The sequence below is a fragment of the Grampus griseus genome, assembly GCF_964374135.1.
Source record: "Grampus griseus genome assembly, chromosome: 2".
NCBI lineage: Eukaryota > Metazoa > Chordata > Mammalia > Artiodactyla > Delphinidae > Grampus > Grampus griseus.
In genome coordinates, this window is record NC_139018.1 from 73,859,139 (window position 1) to 73,876,539 (window position 17,401).

The 17,401-nt window shown below is 41.6% G+C and overlaps 1 protein-coding gene across 2 annotated transcripts in view; it reads left to right on the forward strand.

Moving 5' to 3' along the window:
* LOC309818817 (uncharacterized protein) overlaps window positions 1-16,929 on the forward strand; it is an 85,354-nt gene extending 68,425 nt beyond the window's left edge. For both annotated transcript variants that reach the window (XR_014296382.1, XR_014296383.1), the window contains exon 5: window positions 16,441-16,929. The gene's annotated coding sequence lies outside the window, so the exon portion shown is untranslated. The remainder of the gene's footprint in view (window positions 1-16,440) is intronic.
* The last annotated feature ends 472 nt before the right edge of the window (window positions 16,930-17,401 follow it).

A 17,401-nucleotide genomic window follows, 5' to 3' on the forward strand; every position in this document is an offset into this window, starting at 1 on the left:
GCCAGCAAGGGTCTTCTCTGTTGGGTATATTCATGGGAGAAGATCCAGGCCAGCATCACAGGTATAGTGTTTTAGCCAAATTCAAAGGGAAGTAGGGGACCAAGATAACTAACCACGTTTTGTCTCTGACGTGGGGAAAGCACAAGGCAGGGGAGGGGAAGGAGTGAGTTTCTTTCTTTCTTCTAAACCAGAATGCCAACTCTAGTTGACCACAGCACCCTCGTGTCACGTGGAATCTTCTTTCTGCATCACTGCAGTTAGCCAAGGGATTAGCATTTGTTAGCTCATGGATTTGGTTATGGCAGTACCAAAAGGAATTTTAAGGGTCTGGGGCCAGGACCCCAGGCATAAATGGTCTTTTCTTCCTTTTGACTCAGTCTGACCCTGACTGTCTTCTCCTCAGATCTGATTTGGAAACAGCTTCAGGTAAAATAATTTAAACAAGTTTAGCCTTTCCCATCAGTTCAATTCAATTCAACAAATATTTATCGAGTGACTCCTCTTTGAGGACCAAGTTATCACACTCAGTATCGTAGGCCTAGAACATGCACCCTGCATTTGTAAACAGTTACAGTTGATGTGGCAGAAGAACGGAGGGAAGAATGTGGTGGAGAGGAGACAGATCTGCAAGGGTTCCCTTAGGGCATGAAAGGCCTGGAGGCCTTTCAACAACAGTGAATCTGGAAGGGCTGGGGAGCTTGCCCAGTGGTAATTTTGTTGTGTATTCTCAACAGGAGAAATACAGAGAATCCTGGCTCCAGGGCATTTTGGCTTCCTCTACCTGGCTCTCCTGCAGACAGCTTAAACTCAGTGTGTCTGACTGAATTCCCCTTCCTCCTCTATTTATTTTTTTTTAAATTTTATTGAAGTACAGTTGATTTACAATGTAGTGTTAATTTCTTCTGTACAGCAAAGTCACTGTTATACATATATATATATTTTTTCGTATTCTTTTCCATTATGGTTTTTCACAGGATATTAAATACACTTCCCTGTGCTAGGCTGTAGGACCTTGTTGTTTATCCATTCTATATATAATAGTTTGCATCTGCTAATCCCAAACTCCCCTTCCTTCCCTCCCCTACCACCTCTCCTTCTCGGCAACCACAAGTCTGTTCTCTATATCTGTGAGTCTGTTTTTGTTTTGTAGATATGTTGATTTGTATCGTATTTCAGATTCCACATGTAAGTGATATCATATGGTATTTGTCTTTCACTTTCTGACTTACTTCACTTAGTATGATAATCTCTAGGTCCATCCATGTTGCTGCAAATGGCATTATTTCATTCTTTTTGATGGTTGAGTAATATTCCACTGTGTGTGTATACACATATATATATAGCATCTTTTTACATACACATCTATATATGTATATGTATAGCCATGTCTTGGCTATCATAAATAGTGCTGCTATGAACATAGGGGTGCATGTATCTTTTCAAATTATAGTTTTGTCTGGTATGTACCCAGGAGTGAGATTGCTGGATCATATGGTAGCTCTATTTGTAGTTTTTTGAGGAACCTCCATACTGTTTTCCATAGTGGCTGCACCAATTTACATTCCCACCCAGTGTCAGAGGGTCCCTTTCCTCACCTTCCTCCTCTCAATCTCCTTTGCCTCCTGTACTTACGATACCATCATCTCCCCAGTTAGACATCTGAGAGTGTAACAAAATGAGGCCCCTGCTACTGTGTATGCTATGTCTTATATGGTGAATGGTCATTTTTTTGCACAATGCACATTTTTTTGCCCTGTTCTGAGGGGCCGTAGGTTCACACCATACCCTTCTGGTGTCACTGAAAGCACATGGCCATGGGTGTTCATGTCAATTTTCAGGGAGGCTCTGGACCCTACAAAGGGATGCCCTAGGGAGGACCTAGGGGAGGAGGAAACTCCTTTCTCTCTCTGGACCTTGCTCTCTTGGACTTGGGCTTTGAGGAGTCTTGTTATGCTTGAGGGCACTGCCAGGTTGAGGAAAGATAGCCTGTGTTGCATGGGGGTTACGTGTGTGTCAGATCCATATCTGAGACTTCCAGGCAGTTTGACATTTGAGAAGGAAAGAGAAGCTGGGTGAATTATTAAGCCACCATGTCTGTCTGTGCTTAATTTGCTCTAGGGATTCTGCCCAGAGTGTCCCTGAGGTTCTGTACTAATATACGAGGAATCATGGGCTTTGATGGCATCTTGTGTGCCTTCTACCCTCGATATAGGTGTTTGGCTTAATTTGCTTGTACCAGATTATCTTTGTCAATTCAATATCATCCACACCGCTTTCTCCATTCTCTGCATTGCAAGGAAGTCTGGAGCTCCATTTCCCAGGATCACCTTCCTGTATTGGGTTACAGTCTGCCAATTAAAGTTGCTCACAGGACATGAGGAAGGCAGAAGAGTCAGTGTGTCTGTTGGCAGTTGTGAACAAACGCTTGGACATATGATAGACATATGATTTGCTGCAGCTTCCGGCCCCCTCCTGAGAATCCCCTGCTTTGGTGTTACAGACCCAGCTGGGATTGTTGTCAGCAGTTTCCCTAGGATCCACCCCTGCTTGATTTCATGAACCAGCTAGTTTCCATACTGTTTCTCCAACCCTTCAAAGCATTGTGTAAGCTTCTAACTAACTCCTTTCTCCTTGAAATACAGAAGTGCTTCTCCTTTAGCAAGAGAGCCCTGACTGATAGAACATTGCTGTAGCACCTGCCTCGTGATGGGGGTCACAGTGGTGGTTGGAGGCAACTTTCACTCCTATTAATTATTAACGTGTAAGTATATTAGTATTAGTATACGTATATTAGTATTAGATTTATTAGTATAATAGACCAGGAAGATTCTGGATGATTCCTTCGGCACTGTGACCAGAGGTCCTTGCTGTATGTGTTGTACTGCAGCACTCGCTCCTGATGGAGCAGGACAAACACGGTCAGTTCTTATTGCCTCTTATCTCGAGGCCTTTCATTTGCTGGAACTCTGTGAGATTGAGCACCTTCACTTAAGATGGGCTGGTTGGCCTATCGATGAATGAATGACATTCCTGTTTGGGGAGAATGAGTGGAAGGTGATAGGTTTATACAATAAAAGTGCATAGTGAGTTAAGTAGTATGGAGTAATCATCACAGACCCTTAACTGGGTATCTGGGTTCCTATCCCTACTCTGATCCTTCTGTTCCAAATTCCCACCAGCTGTCTTGGTGTCTGACCCATGATAGGACAGAGTAGTGTTTATGATAACTATAAAGTCTGTAGAGAAAGAATATTTATTTAAAAGTGGCCTCCAACGTGCCCACCTGGAAACAAGCGTCTCTGGGGATTCAAGATGGGTAGCATCTTGGGGGTTAGTCACTTCTCTAGAACAAGGGTTTTCCACAGGGGGTCACGTTCATGCTTCCTAAAGAGCCCCTTCATCTTCTAAGGACCAGGTAAGAGCAGTGCAACAGTGTATAATCCTGTTAGTCCTTGATGTTTTCTATGCGACACAACAACCCACCTGCATTTAAATCGCTATATGTTTCTTGGAGAATTTATAATTTTCCCTACTGTCAATCAAGCACATCCGCCATCAAAAAACCTTGACGCTGGAAGAAATCTTGGAGTTCCATCTTTTTAACCTCTAAATTTTAAAGATCCTGAGCTCAGGGGGGTGAAGTGCTTTGCCCACAGTTCCTATAATTTAGGAGCAAAGGGGGGACCTCAATCCAGCTTCCCAACTCTCAGTTCAAGTATTTTTCCCCCCAGCCTAGCCCATAGCTGTGCTATTTCCGGAACAAAATTAAACAGGCAAAGAAGACTTTGTTCAAGGTTATTGCAACAGGGGCTGGGGTCCTCAGCTCAGGCTGAGCTCACCTCTAGGGAGACAAAGGGCAGGAGAGTTTTTAAGAGCTGGGGTGGGGAAGTTCCAGGCCATCTGTGTTTGTTAACTGGCCTTACCCAAAGGAAAACTAAACTTTATTGCATCTTCATGACAGGAGGTAGTTTTACAATTTGGAGCAAGGTGCCCACCTAAATTAGGCTCCTATCCTCCCACAGAAACTGGGAGATAGGGATGCTGTCTCCCTTGATGTTTATATTTCAAAGGGATGGCTCCCTGGTCCTTGAGAAAGGGTTGTAAAACTGGCAAGATGCTTTTTAAAAAGATTTACAACTCAAAGGGGCAGAAAGAATTCACAGTGACAGGTTTTGAAAAGGAAACTCTAAGAAAAGGGAGGTAAGGGCTTGGAGTCAGGAAGAAGCCTGCCTAAAGTCCAATCAAGCTGAGGGGAATGTTGAGGCTCTCTTGGTCAGATACCACAATATCTACTACTTACACTCACTCCGAGGCTGTCCCTCTTCTATGTCTTTCAACTCAGCTACACATTGGCATATATTGCCAACTTCCCAATGGCTCACCTTCAGCCATCACGGAAGAGCAACAGTGGCATGGCATGGACCATCCATGTCCCTACCAGTGGCACCTCCCATGTGAATCTCCCTCCCTATTTCCCTCCCCCTCTCACTTCCTTCACTCCTTTTTCCTTTCCAAAAATTACAGTCACAGAAATTACGTCAATAGTAGACAGAAGAAATATGTCCACCTATTATCTAATAAAGAAAATGCATATACCTGAGGCAGGAGATAGATGGGCCACAGGGTAAGCAGCAGGAGTTCATTCCCTGTGGACAGAAACTCCAAAATATCAATAACAGGACAATCGAGAGAGGAGGCTGAGCCTTGCCCAGATAAGAGATAAAAGACCACATATTCCTCATCCTCAAAGCTAAGGAGACCTTCCCGACTACACATGCATAGAAAGGCTCCTTGGAGGTCAAAAAGGGAGGGGGCACCACCCCATAGTAAGTGATGTCAACTTACCCATAGGTCTCTTCACTAGAATCCCTCTTGGCTAAGAGATGTGCATGCACACAGAGGAGGACCCTGTAATATACGAAATATGGACTTAGAACCAGGCAAAGCGGGACTTTCCTGGTGGCGCAGTGGTTAAGAATCTGCCTGCCAATGCAGGGGACACAGGTTCGAGCCCTGGTCCTCTGCTGCGGGAAGATCCCACATGCCGCGGAGCAACTAAGCTCGTGCGCCACAACTACTGAACCTGCGCTATAGAGCCTGCAAGCCACAACTACTGAACCCACGTGCCACAACTACTGAAGCCCGTGCGCCTAGAACTCGTGCTCCGCAAAAAGAGAAGCCACTGCAACGAGAAGCCCGCGCACTGAAAGGAAGAGTAGCCCCCGCTCACCGCAACTAGAGAAAGCCTGCGTGCAGCAACGAAGACCCAACACAGCCAAAAATAAATACATAAATAAATAAATAAAAATGTAAAGAAACTAGAAAAAATAAAAATCCATATGAGATAAAAGAACCAGGCAAAGCAAGATGATTGGTCAAAGGAAACCTGGAAGAAATACCCCGTAAAACTGATTCAAACTACCACGAGGGCATGACTTTCTCTCTGAGCGCCCCCGTGTGTCTATCCACATGTACTGTATGTACTCTTTTTCCTCCTAATAAACACTTTACCTACTTCACTACTTTCCATCTCTATGTGGAAATTCATTTCTACACAGCTGACGGGCCAGGGTCTTGTCACTGGCCACTGGTTCCTTGTGGTCTAGTGACTAAGATTCAGCGCTCTCACTGCTGCTGCCTGACCTCAGTCTCTGGCTGGGGAACCTAAATCCTGCTTCAAGCCGCTGCAGCTCAAGGCCACCTGAGATCATACTTTACCAAGAAACATCAGTTTAAGTACTAAAGCCTTAAAATGAATGGAGAATAGATCATAATCCTGTTTGCTCTTACTGAAAAGGCTGATGACTTTCTAAGTTTTCAGGAAATAATTGCTGTCACCCCAGATTCAAGGAGCAGGAATAAATGTAAGTCCGTCACCAGCGTCGGTAACTCTACATGTATGATTGAGCACACACTCAAGTCTAAGGGCAGGTGAGCAAAGACTTTCAAGGAAATATTTACTGTCTCTATTGTGAATGATCAGAAGACAAAATTTTATGTTAGGATGTCCATTAGGTGGGGAGATCAATATGTGGGGGGAACCATGCTTTCAAATTCACTGAAATTAGAGTCATTGCAACCAGTGCTGTGCTGTATCATGATCATTAAAATTTTCGTAATAAAAAAATTCTCAGTACTTAAAAAAAATATTAGTCACAATCGTCACTGTTTCCAGCCCCTTAAGTAACATACTTTGAGTCAGTTGTGTAAGCAGGAGTCAAGCCTGTCCCGGTGAGGAGAATAGTTTTTGGCCCCAGAAAATTCGCCTCCCTACCCAGGGGGATCCTACGCTGAGGTGGAACTGTGGTACCACCATGGTGGCCTACTCTGCTCTTGAAAGCCTTTCCAGCCTCCCACCTGCCCCACCAGAGACAGCGAGTCTTGGTATGCATGCTTGGTTGTTCCCTATCCTCTCAGGGGATATCTGTTCACGGTATTACATTCGTATTACAAAACTGGCTTAAATCCCTGTGCAAATGTCTTATTTATTTTTGTTCATTATTCCATTCAAGAGGTTAGTTTTTTTTCCCCTGAAATTTCCAAAGATTCTTTCACTGAGGCTTAGCACGTAATAGACGCTAAATAAATATTGAATGAATGAATGAATGGATGGATGAATGGCATTATTTGTAAAACTTCCAGTTACCTCACATTTCTAGGCCTATATAGCTAAGAATCTGTTGGCTAGTCATTAAACAAGCATTTGTTTAAGGGGTAAGTATTTACACGTTACTTACAAGTGTAAGTAGAAGAAGGAAAGAAGGCACATTGCATCAAGTTTCTTTTAAATGTTTTCACAACAGCAGTGTTTCTCTGCCTCCTCCACCTCCCTTACCTCAACCTACAGAAAACAAAGAACATTTTCCATCACAACCCACTACACACGTGCACACACACGAAAATTTCACAAATCTCACCCACGCTATAATTTCAGTGTACTCTGATATTTTCTATTTCATTTCTTAAAAAATAAATATGAATTGAGACCCACTATATAAGTTTTATGACCCATTACTAATTGAGACCTACAATTTGAAAAACATTGCTCTTAAAACTACTTTAAAAATAATAGGGGAAAAACTGCTGAATATATTTTTATGAAAGCCATTCCTGGGAATATCTAAAATGTTGAAAGTGCTAAATTCTAAAAGAGTAATATGATGTTGGAGTCGGTGAAGATAAAGGGAGATTGGATCCATAACCCTTAGGGTTACAGGGCTCCAGACTTGAGGGTTTAAATTTGGGAAGGGGAAGAAAAATGGGAGTAAAAGATAAATGGCACAGATAGGAAATAGATTGAAATACTAATAACTTCATTTGACAAATTCTGCTAAAAGCAGTTGGCTACTCCTGAGTCAGGGGACCTAAAAATGTCTAATTCCCATATGGTATCACCAGCACACTGTGAAACAATATGTTCTTTTAAAATTAATTCCATTCATTTATTTTTAATGACAAAGTAATACATAAATACATTCTTGTCATTAAAATTATATAGAAAAAAAGTCCCTCTTGACACTGTTTCTCCTCTCTGATCCCAGCGAATTTTCAAGAACTATTTTCAATTTGAATATACTTCCAGATCTTTCTAATGCATTTATGTTGGGCTGGAAATACAAATGTACATGGACATACAGGAATATATAAAAAACTTAACTGGTTTATAATGAATGCTTTGTTCTGTAACTTTTTTTTATATAACAATATGTCCTAGAGACTCTTCTACATTAGTGCATATAGAAACAGCTTATTCTTTTAAATGTAATTATTGGCATGTTTGGGTTTAGGTATACCATTTTATAAATTTGTTTTTGCTTGTTCCCTCTGTGTTTCACTCCTGTTTCCCCTTTATTGCTGTAATGTTGTGGTATAATAAGAAATATATAGTCGGTCATCTTCCCCAGTTCCTGGCACGGAGTCCCTAAAACTCTTGGAACCTCCATTGTGATAAGTCTGTTTATATGCTAATGAGATGACTCTGGGAGGCTGGGGGTGGTTGCCAGAGGCACAGCCACCTGATTAAAGGGTTGGAACTTTTAGCCCCGCACCCGACCTCCAAGGAAAGGAGAGGGGTTGGAGATTGACTTAATCGCCAATGTCCAATGATTCAATCAGTCATGCGTACATCATGTAATTTCTATAAAAACTCTAAACTAAGGGGTTCAGAGAGCTTCTGGGTCAGTGAATGCATGGAGGTACTGAAAGGGTAGCGTGTCCCAAGAGGGCACAGAAGCGTCACACTCCTTCCCACACGCCTTGCCCTGTGCATCTCTTCCATTTGGCTGTTCCTGAGTTGTATCTTTTATGATAAACTGGTCATAGTAAGTAAAGGGTTTCCCTGAGTCCTCTGAGCTGTTATAGAAAATTATTGAAACTGAAGAGGTGGGTGTAGGAACCCCTGATTTATAGCTGGTTGGTCAGAAGTATGGGAGGCCCAGACTTGCCATGGGCATCCGAAGTGGGAGGCAGTTTCTGGGATGAAGCCTTTAGCCTGTGGACCTGCACTTACTTGGGGTACTTAGTGTCAGAATTGAATTAAATTGTAGGATACCCAGTTGGCATCCATAGACAGCTGGAAAACTACTCAGTGTTGAAAAACTGCACATTTTATGTCAGAGTGTTCTGTGTGTAGAAGAAACTGGTTTTCTTACATTTGCCTTCTTTTGAGTTATTTGAATATCTTTTAAATATTCCATTTTAATTTATCTATTGGGATTTCATTATATATCTGTTACAGTTTTTTTTTTTTTTTTTTTTTTTTTTTTTTTTTTTTTTGCGGTACGCAGGCCTCTCACTGTTGTGGCCTCTCCCGTTGTGGAGCACAGGCTCCAGACGCGCAGGCTCAGCGGCCATGGCTCACGGACCCAGCTGCTCCGCAGCATGTAGGATGTTCCCGGACCGGGGCACGAACCCGTGTCCCCTGCATCGGCAGGCGGACTCTCAACCACTGCGCCACCAGGGAAGCCCCATCATTTAATCTTAATTGCCTCCTTAAAGACCCTATCTCCAAATACAGTCACATTTGGAGGTACTGGGGGTTAGGGCTTCAACATAGGAATGGCAGGGGGGTGGAGTGACAGTTCAGCCCATAAAAAATATTAACCTGTATGTTCTTTTCTTCTCTCTTTGATTATCCCATTTGGCCATGAGACAAGATGTTGCCAATTTCCTCAGTGTATTAATTATCTATTGCTGAGTAACAAATTACCCCAAAATTTAGAGACTTAAAACAACAAATATTTATTAGCTCACAGTTTCTGTGGGTCAGTTTATCTGGGTAGTTCTGGCTCACAGGCTCCTGTGTTGTTGCAATCAAGATGTCAGATGGGGCCGAAAGGGATTGGAGCATCTGCTTCCAAGATGGCTTGCTCACATGGCTGTTGGCAGGCATCCTCACTACATGGGCTTCACATAGGCTGCCTGAGTGACATCACAGTATGGCAGCTGGCCTACCCCAGAGTGAATGGTCCAAAGGAGAGTGAGCAGGAGTACCTTTTACGACCTTTCACGACCTACTTTCCCAAGTTATACACTGTCACTTCCACAGTATTCTATTCATTAGGAGCAAGTTACTAGGTTCAGTCCACACTCAAAGGGAGAGGAATTTGGCTTCCATCACTTGAAGGGAGGTGCACCAATGAAATTTTGAACATATTTTAATACCACCACACCTAGTAAGGAAGTAGAAGGTTGGGAAATTTCACATTTTTAGCCTCTAAGTTCGAGAAGTATAGTCCAAGTCTCAGACCAAAAGAGACTTTAAAAAAAAAAAAGTAAGCCAATAGAACAGACTAGAAAATTTCTATGAGCTGGTGTAAGAGAAGAATTTGGGGCAGAGATGCAGAGTGGGAATGGTGTAAATCTCCTGTCCCTGCCTAGTCTAGAGTGGGGATAACTAACAACCTGACAAATTCTCCATAATGTTTAGGGTCCGAGAATAAAGAGAACCCAGGCCGTACTTCTGATAAGAATAGATACTACACCTGATCTTAGCCAAAAGGCCGAGAAGCAGTTGCCCAGGCCATACTTCAGAGCAGCAGGCATCAGGAAGAATACCTGTGCTATCAGGCCATGGAATCACACAGACAAAAGGTGTTTTGCATGTGGGGCAACAGAAGGTCAGAGACAGTCTTATGCTTTCCAAGCCCTGGGCCAGTGCGGGAACAGGTGAGGAAGGCCTGGGGTGTGTCATATTTAGAAATTAACTGAGAGGAGAGCCACAGGCCTTCAAGGATGTCCTGATTTGGACGAGGAAGTAAATAGAATTCATGATGGCTCCTGCTGACCGAAGAGTAGGAACGTTTAAATTTTTAATTGTTTTCCAAAAATATTGTATAAAAGTGTAGCCCATAACTGCTATATCTGCCAGCATTTGTAACAGCAATCTTTCACATTTTGGTCATTCTGATTAGTGAAAGATGATATATAAATTATTAATTTTATTTTCCATAGTTACTAGGAGTTTGAGGATCTTTTATAATTCTTTTTACTGTTTGAGTGTCCTCTCCTGTGAATTGTCTGCTCCTCATTTGGCAACATTTCCATATTGTCTTTTCCTTACATTTGTAGGAGTTATTTGTCTCTTTGGACACTACTCCTTCATCTGCTACATATGTTGCAAGTGTGCTGTCATAGTCTGCCACTTGTCTTTTAAATGTGTTTATAGTGGCTTTTGCCAAACAGAAGTTTTCAATTTTAATATAATCAAATGTATTAATCTTTTCCTTTATGGTTTGTACTTTTTGTGTGTGCTTTAGGAAGTCCACCCATTGCCAAATCACAGAGATATACTTCTATATATTTTACTACTAGTTTAAATGTTTTAATTGATCTAAAATTTGGTTTTTCCACTTATAAGATTGTGATCTAATTCTATTTTATTCCAAAAGATGAGCCAGTTTTCCAAGACTTTTTTTCTGAATAGTTTATCTTTTCCTTGGTGAGTTTTAATGCCTTCTCTAGTATTCACCCACATGTGCATGCTGTGTCTGGGTTCTCTTTCCTATCCCACTGATTTATTTTTCTTCTCCTGTAATGATACTACACTATTTTATTTATTTTTAAAATTTTTATTGTTATTTATTTTTGGCTGTGTTGGGTCTTCTTTGCTGCGTGCAGGTTTTCTCTAGTTGCGGTGAGCGGGGGCTACACTTTGCAGTGTGCAGGTTTCTCATTGTGGTGGCTTCTCTTATTGCAGAGCATGGGCTCTAGGCACATGGGCTTCAGTAGTTGTGGCACATGGGCTCAGTAGTTGTGGCTTGCAGGCTCTAGAGCACAGGCTCAGTAGTTGTGGCGCACAGGCTTAGTTGCTCCGCGGCATGTGGGATCTCCCCGGACCAGGGCTCGAACCTGTGTTCCCTGCATTGGCAGGTGGATTCTTAACCACTGCGCCACCAGGGAAGTCCTATTTTATTTTTTAAATTGAAGTACAGTTGATTTATAATGTTTCAGGTGTACAGTAAAGTGATTCAGTTACATATATATATCTGTTCTTTTTCTTATTCTTTTTCATTACAGGTTATCACAAGGTATTGAATATAGATCCCTGTGCTATACAGTAGGTCCTTGTTGGTTATTTCATATATAGTAGTGTGCATCTGTTAATCCCAAACTTCTAATTTATACCTCCTCCTTCCCCCTCCCCTACACTGTTTTAAATTCTAGAGTCTTCAATATGTCTTGTCTAACGGGGCAAGAGACCTCCCTCACACACACATACCTGTGTTCTTCTCTTTCAAAACTGTCTAAACTATTAGTGTGCCTTTACTTTCCCACTGGCATTTTAGAACAGTCAAGTTGCCTAAAAATCCTGCCGGGATTTCAATTGAGATTGCATTGAAGTTATAGATTAATTTGAGAGATAACTGACATCTTTATAATGTTAAGGTTTCTCATCCAGAAACCTAAACATCTGTTTATATTCACCTTTTGCTCTATATCTTTCAATCAAGTTTAAATTTTTTCCTATAAAGATTTTTGTGCTTTTTATTTAGGTTTATTTCTAAATATTTTCTATGTATTGATTGATGTTGTCTACGTGATGTCAGTTTCCAAAATATGTGTTAGGATCTTCTCCTATGTTTTTAGATTTGTCTTTATCTCCCTGTAATTCTATTTTTATTTTGTATATGTAACAGGCTGTTAAAATTGACATTTTGTTCAAGGCACCAAAATACTCTAGATGAGAAATTCCAAAGCCAGGTGATCATATACAAATATTCAAAGACAATGTTTAAAAACTTGTTCTATGACTTTTAAACCTCTCACCCAGTTTTAGGACACAAAAAAGGAATCAGAGTACGGAGGGGAACATACTCCATTTCCGAAGAGATCTGTGAAGAGATTTCTTTGGAAAGAGATGACCCTTTGCTATTAATACCCACCCCACTCCAAACTTTGGGAAGAGGAAGGAGGTGCTTTACCTCAATTTTCTTTAATTTAAACAGCGTCTACTTTCCCCTAAAACCCTAAATTTCCAAACCTGCCATCCAATCCCCTCCTCAAAGGGCTTTATTTTAAATTTGCAAGTAGTATACACAGTAGACATCACAGGACCACAGCTCAGCTCCCAAAGCCTCACGTGGGATCGGGAAAGGGGTGAAGGTAAAGGTGACGTCCTTTTTAGCGTCACGATCTCCTCACTACCGCATCAAAATAGTTGAATGCATAGAACATCAGGCTCTTCCTGTAAAAATGTGATGGAGAAGTGGCTGGAAAATGTGTCACTGACTCGATTTAGGTCAGAATGGGCTTCTGCTCCGATCACCTCAACACTAACTCAGTGTATTCAACCAGGAAGGCTAGAAGTTAGAATGTTTATGACCCTGTCAGGCAGAAATTTTAAAATGTAGAGTGTTGGGACTTCCATGGTGGTGCAGTGGTTAAGAATCTGCCTGCCAATGCAGGGGACATGGGTTCAATCCCTGGTCCAGGAAGATCCCAGATGTCGCAGAGCAACTAAGCCAGTGCACCACAGCTACTGAGCCTGCATTCTAGAGCCTGTGAGCCACAACTACTGAGCCTGCGTGCCATAACTACTGAAGCCCACGCACCTAGAGCCCGTGCTCTGCAACAAGAGAAGCCACTGAAATGAGAAGCCTGCGCACAGTGCAACGAAGAGTAGCCCCCACTGGCCGCAACTAGAGAAAGCCCGCGCACAGCAACGAAGACCCAATGCAGCCAAAAATAAATAAATAAATTTTTTAAAAAAAGAAAAGAAAATACAAGGCTTAAAAAAAATAGAGAGAGTGTTTGAGTTCCTTGCACCTTTAACAAACAAGGTCTCTCACACAGTTAGATTTGGAATTCATGATGACTAAATCATCGGGGAGAAGGGCTATTGCCTGCAGGAGAGCTCTAGGGAGACCTGTGAGAAATAAGAGACTACAGACAAAGAGCCTGAGCTCTTTCTTTCCCCAAACAGCCTTTCCCCTGGGACTCCCCATCAGGCTGAGAAGCCTGGGACAGGTTTCATGTTTCTGCGTGTTAGAGGCAAGAAGTGTGAACACTTATTCTAGAAATGCATTAGCGCCTGTAGCCAAAGTATCAGAGCTAGTGGAATGTTTCCTGTCTTCACCAAGGCTCTGGATGAGTGAAGGGAGATGTAGGAAAGAAAAAGGAGGAAAAGAAACAGACAAGCTGCTAATGAGTAAGAAGATTTCTATAGAACACTTCACTTAGTTAAAGTGCAGTCATTTGACTCTTGTTTATTTGTTTAGAAAATGATGACCCATCCAAGAATCCATTAGAGATGATCAGATTGGTTCAAATTCCCTTGTGTTTCGTTGAGTGTGGACAAGCTAGGGAAACTGAAGCACCATTGGGTGGGAAGAGGCATAGAAAGAATGAGTGAAAGCACGCGTTCACAGAAGTGATGCGTACATTTTAGAAAAGCACTCAAGATAAATGTCTGGCTTGAAGGTGAGTAGTTTCTCACTTTGATTCATAGGTTGCCACATTTTCAGAAGCATTTTTGTGTCACATACCTACAGGAGCTTACAAAAAATTCATGGAAGCTTAAGGGAAAAAAAGAAAGGGAGTCTTTCTTGTTTCAGTACTATGTTTTTGCTGGAATGAATTTTTGCTACTGTGAACTCTGAAGAAAGCTAGTTAGAAAGAAGCCAATTATATTAGAAAATGTTCATTGAGAGTCATGAGCCCGAATGTCAGGGGGACTTTGCTCCTCGGGATCCCCAGGGACAAGAGAGACAGAAAAAAGAAAGCAAAACCAGGACATTTGCTTATTGATAAAGTACCTTTTGAAAATGTATGCACATTTCTTCAAAGTTATTCATTGCACACCGTGTTCAACCTGTCCTGTAACAGTTATGAGAGTGTTAACACCAACATCTGGTCCAGCTCTTGGGTCCTATTCCAATGAGCTTGTCTCCAGTTGTCCAGAAATTGCAGCCACTTTCAGGGCATGATTCTGTGCATCCAGAGGTCAGGTTTACTCAGAGAGCTAAGAACAATGGGTGAGAAACCAAGAAATGCATATGTTAAGGTTTTCCAGAGAAATAGAACCTCTATGTCTATATCTATCTCTCTATCTCTTTATCTATCTACCTATCTATCTATCTATCTATAAAGAGAGGGAGAGGGAGAGAGATTTTAAGGGATTGGCTCAAGTGATTGTGGAGTTGTGGTAAGTCTAAAATCTGCTGTGCTGCAGATCCAGGGAAGAACTGATGTTGTAGCTCAAGTTTAAAGACAGTCTGAAGGCGGAACTCCCTGTTCCTTGGAGTCCCTTAGGCTATTTTCTCTTAAGGCCTTCAACTGATGGATGAGACCCATCCACATTATGAAGGATAACCTGCTTGACTCAGAGTCTACTGATTTAAATGTTAATTTCACGTAAAAAAATACCTTCCCAGCAACATCCAGACTGGTGCTTGACCAAATATCTGAGTACTGTGGCCCAGCCGAGTTGACACACAAAATTAGCCATCACAGCTTACTAGTTATGTACTTAAGTTTTTTTGTTCCGGTACGCGGGCCTCTCACTGCTGTGGCCTCTCCCGTTGCGGAGCACAGGCTCCAGACGCGCAGGCTCAGTGGCCATGGCTCACGGGCCCAGCCGCTCCGCGGCATGTGGGATCTTCCCGGACCGGGACACGAACCCGTGTCCCCTGCATCGGCAGGCGGACTCTCAACCACTGCGCCACCAGGGGAGCCCTACTTAAGTTCTTTTGATTGCAAAGAACACTCACCCAATCTGGAAATTACCTTAGAACAAAGGCCGTTCTCAGGGATGGTGAATCTTTTACTCACCCTCATAGCTGGAATGTCTTCTCCCTCATAGCGGGGAGTGTCTATTTGGTAGCAAGAGAGGAATGGAGCAGAGATGCAGAGAGAAGCAGGTACAGATCCTCTTAGGGAGCAGTTTTCAACTGGAGGAGCAGGTCAGGAATGCCAGTGGAGCTTTATGAAGATGACGATGCTCAGGCCCCTCCCTAGACTTCCTGAATCATAGCCACACCCCATTTCTTGAGGATGCACAACCCCTAGAGGCAGGCTGTATTTGGACAGAAGCAGCATCTGATTCGGGGACTGAGAGAGGTACATTTGTATTGTAACGTGAATTCAGGAACATTCACTGCAAATGTTGGACTATAAGGATGAAGAAAGGGAGGAAAGAAAGTGGGTGAAGGGTGCTATCAAGTATTAATAATTCCAAAGAAAGAGAGAAATACATTGATAAGAAGAAAACTAACATAAGAATTGAAGATGATGGTAGAAATTTAATAAATTATGCATAGGAGTCATATGACTCAATGACTAGGGAGCAGCCAGTTTTAGTTTTTGCTGGAACCAGGACCTCTAGACTTGTAGAAATTAAAGTCACAGGGATAAGAAGCACAGATTAGCCAAGTGAGTTGCTGGGGATGATGTTAAAATGGACTCCTCCTACTTTGATCCTGGACACATGTGTTCTGTCTGTGGGGACACAGCATCGTTGGTTTAATGACCATTGGTTTAAGATGTACACTGCATCCTGAAAGACAGCATCTTATCTCCATGCTGGTGCCTTAGCATCCCTTCAAAAAACAGTTACCATGCTCTTTTATATGAGCAGCTTCTGGGTGACATGGCATATGGTAGAACCCATAGATTCTGCCGTCATGTGCCCCTTGTCACACCCTCTTTGACATAAAGTGGGTTTTTTGCCTAGGGTAACATTATGTGGAATGTCACGGTGGTAAATCAGACACCCTGTGAGTCCTTGATTGATGGTGTTGGTGCAGAAACAGTTAGTAGGAAAAGCACACCTCTTACCCAGAACACATGTCAGTCACCATCAGGATGCATTTTTTTTTCTTTTTTTAAAAAATTGAAATATAGTTGATTTACAATGTTGTGTTCATTTCTGCTGTTCAGCAAAGTGATTCAGTTATACATATATATATATATATATATATATATACATTCGTTTTTTTTTAGGATGAATTTCTGAATGAAGTGGCCCAATGTAATCAGTTTCTCAACCAGCCAAAGAGTGGGTTGGTTTTCTCAACAGAAACAACAGAAGCCAGAAGACAACAAACAGATATCTTCAAAGAGCTGAAAGAAGTCCGGAGCCTGTGCTCCGCAACGGGAGAGGCCACAACAGTGAGAGGCCTGCATACCACAGAAAAAAAAAAAAAAGAGCTGAAAGAAAATAACTACCAACCTGGCAAAAGTCTATGGCCGGAATGAAGGACCATAAAACAAGTCTCAAAAATATTGAAATCATATCGAGCATGTTCTCTGTCCTCAGTTCAGTTGTGCTAGAACTCAACTAACAACCGCCAAAAACTAGAAAGTCTACATATGTTTGGAAATTAAGGCATACATTTCCACATAACTCATGTTAAAGAATAAGTCATAATGGTCATTTAAAACTATTTGGAATTGAATAATCATTAAATATTCCATATCCAAACCTGTGTAATAAAGCTTCTTAAAGGGAAATTGTAAGTTCTGAATGAATTATACAAAAAAGAAGAACAGCTGAAAAATAAATGAACTAAGCATCATTTTTAGAAATTATAAAAAGAACAGCAAAATAAACTCAAAGAAAGTAGATGAAAGACAAGAATGAATCAAGAGATGACCGTAACGGGAGGAACAAAAAAGCCAAAATTTGGTTCTCTAATAATACTGATAAATGACTGATAGAAGAGAGAGGATGCAAATAACTAACATTAGGAATGTAAAGAAGCATCTCTATTGATCCTGCAGACAATAAAAAATAATAGAAGAATATTGTAAGTAATTCTGTGCCCATGGCATTAAAATTTAGATGAAATGAAAAAAATCCCTAGAAAAATACAACGCACCAAATTTTATATCAGAAGAAATAGAAAAATATGGATAACAATTAAAAAAATTAATCCCACAGAGAAAACTCCAGGCCTGTGAA